The sequence below is a fragment of the Diospyros lotus genome, chromosome 13, assembly GCF_014633365.1.
Source record: "Diospyros lotus cultivar Yz01 chromosome 13, ASM1463336v1, whole genome shotgun sequence".
Taxonomy (NCBI): Eukaryota; Viridiplantae; Streptophyta; class Magnoliopsida; order Ericales; family Ebenaceae; genus Diospyros; species Diospyros lotus.
The window spans coordinates 22,674,940-22,685,572 of NC_068350.1; positions in this window are offsets into that span (position 1 = coordinate 22,674,940).

Genomic DNA, 10,633 nt, shown 5'->3' on the forward strand with positions numbered 1-10,633 from the left:
ATCGTCTTTCAAATAGACTCGGAATCGTTAAAAACAAAAGAGTCAATTTTGAGATAACTTTGATTGAACAAAGTTGACTCTTGTTTCAAATGTTCTACTATGGACCCGTGACTAAAACTCAAGTTTTCAAAACTTCCCGAAATCCAAAATTAAACTTTCTTTAGTGTATTTAGTTTATCAAAATATCATCTTTCACATACATTCGGAATCGTGAAAAACAAATGAGTCAATTTTGAGATAACTTTGATTGAACAAAGTTGACTCTTTCTTGTTTCAATTGTTCTACTATGGACCCGTGACTAAAACTCAAGTTTTCAAAACTTCCCGAAATGCAAATTTGAACTTTCTTTAGTGTATTTAGCGTATCAAAAAGTCGTCTTTCACAATTATTAGGAATCGTGAAAGCAAATAAGTCAATTTTGAGATATCGTTGATTGAACAAACTTGACTCTTTCTTGTTTCAAGTGTTCTACTATGGACCCATGGCTAAAACACATGTTTTCAAAACCTCCCAAAAATCGAATTTGAACTTTCTTTATTGTATTTAGTGTATCAAAATATCGTCTTTCAAATAGACTCGGAATCGTTAAAAACAAATGAGTCAATTTTGAGATAACTTTGATTGAACAAAGTTGAGTAATCTTTCTTGTTTCAAGTGTTCTACTATGGCCCCATGGCTAAAAGTCATGTTTTGGAAACATCCCAAAAACCGAATTTGAACTTTCTGTAGTGTATTTAGTGTATCAAAATATCGTCTTTCACATACATTCAGAATCGTTAAAAACAAATGAGTCAATTTTGAGATAACTTTGATTGAACAAAGTTGACTCTTTTTTGTTTCAATTGTTCTACTATGGACCCTTGACTAAAACTCAAGTTTTCAAAACTTCCCGAAAGCCAAATTTGAACTTTATTTAGTGTTTTTAGCTAATCAAAATGTCGTCTTTCACAATTATTAGAAATCTTCAATAGCAAATAAGTCAATTTTGAGATATCGTTGATTGAACAAACTTGACTCTTTCTTGTTTCAAGTGTTCTACTATGGACCCATGGCTAAAAGTCATGTTTTCAAAACTTCCCAAAAATCGAATTTGAACTTTCTTTAGTGTATTTAGTGTATCAAAATATCGTCTTTCCATAGTTTCGAAATCGTCAAAAAGGAATGAGTCAATTTTAAGATATCGTTGATTGAATAAAGTTGAGTAATCTTTCTTGTTTCAAGTGTTCTACTATGGCCCCATGGCTAAAAGTCATGTTTTGGAAACATCCCAAAAACCGAATTTGAACTTTCTTTAGTGTATTTAGTGTATCAAAATATCGTCTTTCACATACATTCAGAATCGTTAAAAACAAATGAGTCAATTTTGAGATAACCTTGATTGAACAAAGTTGACTCTTTTTTGTTTCAATTGTTCTACTATGGACCCTTGACTAAAACTCAAGTTTTCAAAACTTCCCGAAATCCAAATTTGAACTTTCTTTAGTGTATCAAAATGTCGTCTTTCACAATTATTAGGAATCGTCGTAAGCAAATAAGTCAATTTTGAGAAATCGTTGATTGAACAAATTTGAATCTTTTCTTTTTTCAAGTGTTCTACTATGGACCCACGGCTAAAACACATGTTTTGAAAACTTCCCAAAAATCGAATTTGAACTTTCTTTAGTGTATTTAGTGTATCAAAATATCGTCTTTCACATTGATTCGGAATCGTTAAAAACAAATGAGTCAATTTTGAGATAACTTTGATTGAACAAAGTTGACTCTTTCTTGTTTCAATTGTTCTACTATGGACCCATGGCTAAAAGTCATGTTTTCAAAACTTCCCAAAAATCGAATTTGAACTTTCTTTAGTGTATTTAGTGTATCAAAATATCGTCTTTCCCATAGATTCGAAATCGTAAAAAAGGAATCAGTCAATTTTGAGATATCGTTGATTGAATAAAGTTGAGTAATCTTTCTTGTTTCAAGTGTTCTACTATGTGTTGGAATTTGAGCGAATACTTGTGTACGCACAAGTTAAACTTGATCAGATGGATCATGAGCTTAGCAGCAATGTGCTCATGAGATAGCTAGAGATAGCTCAACGTGAGTTTTGAATAGCTCACAGTAGCTTAAGCTAACTCACTCCAGCTCAACTCCAGCTCACCTAGCTCACTCTAGCTCAAGTCAACTCAAGGTAGTGACACTAGCTGAGTGATAGTGTGGTGGCAGTGACATGTCATCGGGTGATGACATGGCAGCTTACATGGACTACTAGCCAATTGACATGTGACTTAACCATGTGCTGACACATGGCAACACATAAATCTCTCTCTCTTCCTTATGGATGAAAGGTCACCATTATGGGTGGTTACACCAAGTTGGTTAAGAGTGGTTATGGGTGGTTACTTGGAAGGTTCCAAGCACCCTTTCTCCAAAGACAAGTCCTTTGGGAATGGGTGGCACTCAAATATAAATAGACCACCACCCATTTCCTCCAAGACATTAATTTGAGAGCCTTTTATTTGTATATTACAAAGTAAAGGTAATAGAAGAGGATTGCAAGATATTCTTCTAGAGAGAAGAATAAGAGACTAGCAAAGAAGGCACATTGGGTTGTGAAAGTATTTTGGTTGCTGCTTCTTTAAGTTGGTAATCAAATTACCCTTGGTGTGGAGTTGTGTTTTACATCAAATCGATCCTAGCAAGAAAAGGTAGAGTTATCTATCTTGAAGTTTTCAAAGTAAGATTTCTATTCCGCTATTTGTTTTATAAGAAATCTTTCAGTGGTATCAGAGCCAAGGTTTTGTGCCTTTTGCTCTCTCTTCTATTTTTCTTGTATTTCATCTTATTTGGCCTTGACTAAAGCAATATTATGAATTCATATTCTTACTAAATTGTTTCAGTTTTATGATACATGTTATTTTGTTATGATGTATCATATATATTTGGTTCCTTTTAAGATGAAAATCCATGCTTAAAGAAAATGGACTCAAGAACGGGCTATGCTGATCTTTGTATCGGTAAGACCCGACTTGAGTGTATAGGCTGATTATCCTTGGTATTGATCTACAGTTACGACTGATTATCATACCTTGGATCTACAGCCAGTTATGATTGATCTTAGAGTCAATAGGCTGATTATCCTTGGTATTGATCTACAGTTACGACTGATTATCATACCTTGGATCTACAGCAAGTTATGATTGATCTTAGAGTCAATAGGCTGATTGATTATCCTTGGTATTGATCTACAGTTACTACTGATTATCATATCTTGGATCTACGGCTTGAGTTAATAGGCTGATTATCCTCGATTTTGATCTACAGTTATAACTGATTATCATACATTGGATCTACAGCAAATATAAAAAGAGAAGGCTGTATTGTCATTCACAGATTTTATTAAACATGCTGATCATATGCATGCATACGAGATTTTGATTGTATGAAAAAACATACTTTTGGATTGAGTGTGTATGTTATTTGATTAGTTGTTTAGTATAATGCTTTGAATGAAAAGTTATGGACAAGTTGCTAATGGATGCATGTGCATGTACATGTAGATGGCTAATGCTACTAAGGGCATAATCGCCGAGCTCAATAAAGATTTGAAGCTTGATGGTGACAATTATGCTATATGGCAACAAAAGGTTCAATTCATACTAATTGAGCAAGAAACCCTTGATATGATCACCGAAACCATGATAGATCCCGGTGACAAGGCAACGCCCCAGCAAAAGATGGATTATGTCAATTTCAAAAAGAAAGATACCATGGCAAGAATCACTTTGCTTAGTGCAATGATTGATGACATCATGGTGGATTTCGTTGTGCTCGAATCAGCCAAAGCCATATGGGATAAGGCTAAGGAAAAGTTTGGTAGCATCTCTCTAGAGAGGCAAAGAGCACTAATTCTCAGATTTGAGAATTATATGAAAAAGCCTTATCATACAATGGGAAGGCATCTACGAGAGATGTCCAAAATGATCACTGGATTAAAGGCTGTGGGACATACTCTAACTGATGAACAACAAGTACAAGCTGTCATTCGTTCACTTCCCGATAGTGAGTGGCAATTGATAAAGATCAATTTGCGACACAACACTGAAATTAAGACCTTTGAGGATATTGCCCGTCATTTGCTTTTGGAAGCAGAAGTGATGGATATTACTAACCCTAAAGCTTTTGTAGCTGAAGGTAATACTTCAAAAAAGAAGAAGTGGAGCAAAGGTTTCAAGAAAGGGAAAAGAATGAATGGAAAGTTGTCTGTAAAGAAGGGAAAAGACAAGAAGGGAAAAGATCCCAAGAAGGGAAAGGATCCCAAGAAAATTAAGTGCTTCAACTGTGGCCAAAAGGGTCATTTTGCACGTGATTGCACTATACCAAAGGTACACTTTACTCCTTTTACATTTGATGCATTAGTTGCATCATGTACTTTCATGGTTGATTCTAACTCAGGATGGGTTCTGGATTCAGGAGCAACCAGTCACATCGTAAAAGATCGTGAGTTGTTCGTGCATTTCAGGAAGATTCCACCAAGTACCAAGTGGGTATATGTTGGAAATAATGCACGACTTGAAGTACAAGGAATCGGGATTTGTGAGATTTCGATAAAGGATGGACATTGTCTCCATTTAGTAGACGTACTCTATGTACCTCAAATTAGAAGAAACTTGATTTCTGTATCTTGTCTTTTGTATTTTGGTTATGAATTAATATTTCGTGGAAATAAAGTGGATCTATTTTCCAATAAAAAGTTTGTTGGTTCTGGTTTCTTACATGATGGTTTCTTTGTTTTGAATTCTTCAAATGAAAAGTCAAACACTCATTGTCTTATAGCTGAAAGGCAAGATGAATGTTTATGGCATTCAAGATTAGGGCATGTAGGAGAATCAAGAATGAAAAGGTTAGCCAAAGAAGGCTTACTTGGTTCTTTGAGAAATGTATCTCTTCCTACATGTGAATATTGCCTTGCTGGAAAGATGAGTAGGAAACCATTTGGGAAAGGGTCCCGAGTTCAGTTTCCATTAGCTTTAGTACATTCTGACATATGTGGTCCCTTGAATGTGATATCTAGACAAGGGTTTAGATATTTCATCACATTCACTGATGACTATACTCGTTATACACATGTGTACTTGTTAAAGTTTAAAAGTGAAGCAATGAGTTGCTTCTTGGCATATGTGCAATTGGTTGAGAATCAACTTAATACTACGATCAAATGTCTAAGGACAGATCGTGGAGGTGAGTATATGTCTAATTTGTTTAAGGGGTTCTGTGAGCAAAAAGGAACAGAAAGGCATCTTACTATTCCTGATACACCCCAAAAAAATGGAGTGGCCGAAAGGAAGAATCGCACACTCCTAGACATGGTGAGATCTATGATGGCTCAAGCCAACTTAGATATGTCTTATTGGGGAGATGCGTTGCTAACAGCAACATATGTGCTCAATCGAATGCCCTCCAAATCAGTATCTTCTACTCCTTATGAGTTATGGACTAAAAGGAGGCCAAATTTGAGCAATCTAAGGCCTTGGGGCTATGCAGCCTATGTCCATAACACCAAATCTGAATTTGGAAAGTTAGGACCAAAAGGAAAGAAATGTGTTTTCCTTAGGTACTGTGAACACTCTAAAGGCTATGTGTTTGCTGATTTAGAGGAAGGGAGTAAAAGACATGAATTTGATTCAAGGGATGTAGTATTCTTGGAAAATGAGTTTCCAAGAAAAGGGAATGTTTCTACAGGAGTTTCCTTTTATGAAATGTCTGAATCACAAGTTGATACTCACAATGTATCAACTATACCTACACCACAAGGAGTGTTTGGGAATGTTGGGTTGAGTAGGAGCGTTGAGCATCCAACTGACGTTGGTCAAGATGTGACTAACAATGATCAAAATATTGATCAAAATATGCCCACACAAGAAAGTGATCAAATAGATCAACATCAAGAATTGGTCGAAGAAGATCAACCTCCTGAACAACATGATGATGATGTGCATCATGATGCTTCTCCTAGTGTGCGTAGGTCTTCAAGAATATTTAGAAGACCAAAGAAGTGGTGGATTCTAAATGATGAAGTGAACATGGTTTCACCTGAGGTGGATGATGAACCTCGCACTATTAAGGATGCACTTAATAGTCTTGATTCAGATAAGTGGAAAATGGCTATGGAAGAAGAACTAAATTCTATGAGGGATAACCGTGTCTAGGACTTGGTTGATCTTCCACAAGGAAGCAATTGGGAACAAATGGGTTTTTCGAATCAAGCGAAAAGCAGATGGTTCCATTGATAGGTACAAGGCACGATTGGTTGCCAAAGGGTACACACAGGTAGAAGGTGTTGATTATCAAGACACTTTCTCACCTGTTGTCAGGTTTAACTCCATTAGGATAATACTTGCAATAGTAGCCTATATGGACTTGGAATTACATCAAATGGATGTTAAGACCTCAATGGTGATTTGAGTGAAGAAATCTATATGACACAACCAGCGGGTTATGTCAAAAATGGTCAAGAACAAAAGGTATGTCACTTAATGAAGTCTATATACGGCCTGAAGCAAGCTTCTAGGCAATGGTACCTAAAATTCCATCTATCAATTTTGAGCTATGGTTTCAAAATGATGGATGAAGATCATTGTGTATATGTCTTGCATTCCAAGGACAAATTTGTGATCATGTCACTATATGTAGATGACATTCTATTAGCAAGTAATAACAAAGGGTTTGTGAAAGTCATCAAAGGATGGTTATCATCAACCTTTGAAATGAAAGATATGGGAGAAGCTGCATACATCCTTGGAGTTCAGATTCTAAGGAATCGGGCTACAAAGTTGCTAGCTCTATCTCAAGAAACTTATATAGATAAGATTCTTGAACGCTTCCATATGAAGGATGCTAAACCAATTAATACCCCGATTGCCCATAATGCCAAAATTAGTGAGGCAATGTGTCCACAAAACCCTCAAGAGAAACATGAAATGGAACAAGTTCCATATTCAAGTGCTATAGGGAGCCTAATGTATGCCATGATGTGTACACGGCCTGATATAAGTCAAGCTGTTGGGTTATTAGCCAGGTATCAATCCAACCCTGGAAGTCAGCATTGGAAGTGTATCAAAAGGATTTTTTGTTACCTCAAAGGTACGAAAGATTATTGTTTATGCTACCAAGGTGGTAGTTTACAGTTTGTTGGATACACGGATGCTGATTGGGGAGGTGATAAGGATAGATGCAAATCTACATCGGGTTATATTTTTTTGCTAAACAGTGGAGCTATTTCTTGGAGTAGCAAGAAGCAAACTTGTACGGCTTTATCCACCATGGAGGCTGAGTTTGTGGCGAGTGCTGCTGCAGTACAAGAAGCCATATGGCTTGGTCGTTTTATTTCCCATTTAAGTATAATGCCTTGCAAGAATGAGCCTATCACAATATTCTGTGATAGTCAAGCAGCTTTGGCTTATACAAAAGATCCAAAGTATCATGGGAAAACCAAGCATATTGGGATAAAATATAATTTTGTGAGAGATGCACTTGAGTCCAAGGAAGTTTGTTTGAAATATATACCTACGACGGCTATGGTGGCAGATCCTTTAACTAAGCCTATACCACCTGATTTATTTGTCCGTCATGTTCAGGCAATGGGGTTGCGTAGGATATGATTGTACTTCCTTGTAACATGCAAACCATATTGTATTCAAGGTTGTTTTATTAATGAAATGAGTAGATGTATTCTTTTCATTACCATTAATATATTCCATAACACTTAAAGGATATGTCAAGTATAAGTTGAGGATTGGCTCTCTCACACGGGCAATCTGCCCTTAGTTTGTGAACTAAGGATGAGACTTACTCAAATACCAACATAATCATGAGATGATTGTTCGAGGTAGTCACATTATTTTGTGGATGTGATCTTGAGTATGATAGTCGCCTTGATGAGTTCTTTGTGTTAGAACCTCAAGATGAGGTGATGTGTGATTCACCGAGCATACATGTACCCCACATCTGTTGCTCAACCTATGAACTAGATAGGACTTCCTAAAGAAGTTCGGCCATAACATGTGTGTTTTGGTCCGTGTCTGCACGGTATTTATAATTCAAATCTTGACATACACTCCAAGTTGAACGAGACCATTTCTTTGAGTGGGTACACTTGGTAGAATTCCACTATACATGATTTAAGTGGGAGAATTTGGGTGGTTCTTGTAGTAAATCATTTTCGTGGCTTGTGATACCGTGGCACATGTCTCATACCATGTGTGTATATTTAAAATAGTGACCACCGAGAAGTAACTAAGAGTGATCCCTATCTCTTATGTTGTGTGAGCTTCTCATTTTTGTATGCCTTTAGTGACTATTGACTACTATTTTGTGATTATGAGTTATTTATGTTGCTTTGATGGGTAACCTATGACCATGAGAATATGCGGTCTGTCGGTTTCTTTGTTGGGCAATTAAATAACTTGTAGTTGTAAGATAGTGAGTTCAAAAGGAAAGACTTTGTTTGAATACGCTGTCGCTTGTATGTGGAATCGATCCGGATCATATGTTTCTCAGCGAAACAAGACTCCACTACACAGCGGTTTAAAGCATGAGTACTCGTTGTTTGGTACGGTTCATGAGTTTGAATTAGTTTCAACTCACAAAAGGGATTGAAAGTAGCCAAACATTGCGTAACAACAAGTCTTAGGTATCAGGCGAACTTAATGATTATAACCATTAATACTAATGACAGTGGGAGTCATTTTGACGACTACCTATTTAGGTCAGTAGGTTGGTCACATCGATTTGAGAAAATCTGCTATGTCTAACTTAACAGTTGCATAGTAAGAAAAACTCAACTTTTGCCAAAGGGTCACGGCCCATATGCCTTGTATGAGTTTGCATTTGTTTTTATGTGTTCTTGATGTATTACTGATGATTGGTTCAAGTTTACCATGTGCGAGTGGGAGCTGTTGGAATTTGAGCGAATACTTGTGTACGCACAAGTTAAACTTGATCAGATGGATCATGAGCTTAGCAGCAATGTGCTCATGAGATAGCTAGAGATAGCTCAACGTGAGTTTTGAATAGCTCACAGTAGCTTAAGCTAACTCACTCCAGCTCAACTCCAGCTCACCTAGCTCACTCTAGCTCAAGTCAACTCAAGGTAGTTGGACCCAGCTCGAGGTAGTGACACTAGCTGAGTGATAGTGTGGTGGCAGTGACATGTCATCGGGTGATGACATGGCAGCTTACATGGACTACTAGCCAATTGACATGTGACTTAACCATGTGCTGACACATGGCAACACATAAATCTCTCTCTCTTCCTTATGGATGAAAGGTCACCATTATGGGTGGTTACACCAAGTTGGTTAAGAGTGGTTATGGGTGGTTACTTGGAAGGTTCCAAGCACCCTTTCTCCAAAGACAAGTCCTTTGGGAATGGGTGGCACTCAAATATAAATAGACCACCACCCATTTCCTCCAAGACATTAATTTGAGAGCCTTTTATTTGTATATTACAAAGTAAAGGTAAGAGAAGAGGATTGCAAGACATTCTTCTAGAGAGAAGAATAAGAGACTAGCAAAGAAGGCACATTGGGTTGTGAAAGTATTTTGGTTGCTGCTTCTTTAAGTTGGTAATCAAATTACCCTTGGTGTGGAGTTGTGTTTTACATCAAATCGATCCTACAAAGAAAAGGTAGAGTTATCTATCTTGAAGTTTTCAAAGTAAGATTTCTATTCCGCTATTTGTTTTATAAGAAATCTTTCAATTTAGTGTATCAAAATATCGTCTTTCACATACATTCAGAATCGTTAAAAACAAATAAGTCAATTTTGAGATAACTTTGATTGAACAAAGTTGACTCTTTCTTGTTTCAATTGTTCTACTATGGACCCTTGACTAAAACTCAAGTTTTCGAAACTTCCCGAAATCCAAATTTGAACTTTCTTTAGTGTATTTAGTGTATCAAAATGTCGTCTTTCACAATTATTAGGAATCGTCGTAAGCAAATAAGTCAATTTTGAGATATCGTTGATTGAACAAATTTGAATCTTTCTTGTTTCAAGTGTTCTACTATGGGACCCACGGCTAAAACACATGTTTTGAAAACTTCCCAAAAATCGAATTTGAACTTTCTTTAGTGTATTTAGTGTATCAAAATATCGTCTTTCACATTGATTCGGAATCGTTAAAATCAAATGAGTCAATTTTGAGATAACTTTGATTGAACAAAGTTGACTCTTTCTTGTTTCAATTGTTCTACTATAGACCCATGACTAAAACTCAAGTTTTCAAAACTTCCCGAAATCCAAATTTGAATTTTCTTTAGTGTCTTTAGCGTATCAAAATGTCGTCTTTCACAATTATTAGGAATCGTCAAAAGCAAATAAGTCAATATTGAGATTTCGTTGATTGAACAAACTTGACTCTTTCTTGTTTCAAGTGTTCTACTATGGACCATGGCTAAAACACATGTTTTCAAAACTTCCCAAAAATCGAATTTGAACTTTCTTTAGTGTATTTACTGTATCAAAATATCGCCTTTCACATAGATTCGGAATCGTCAAAAACAAATGAGACAATTTTGAGATATCATTGATTGAATAAAGTTCAGTCTTTCTTGTTTCAAGTGTTCTACTATGGACCCGTGGCTA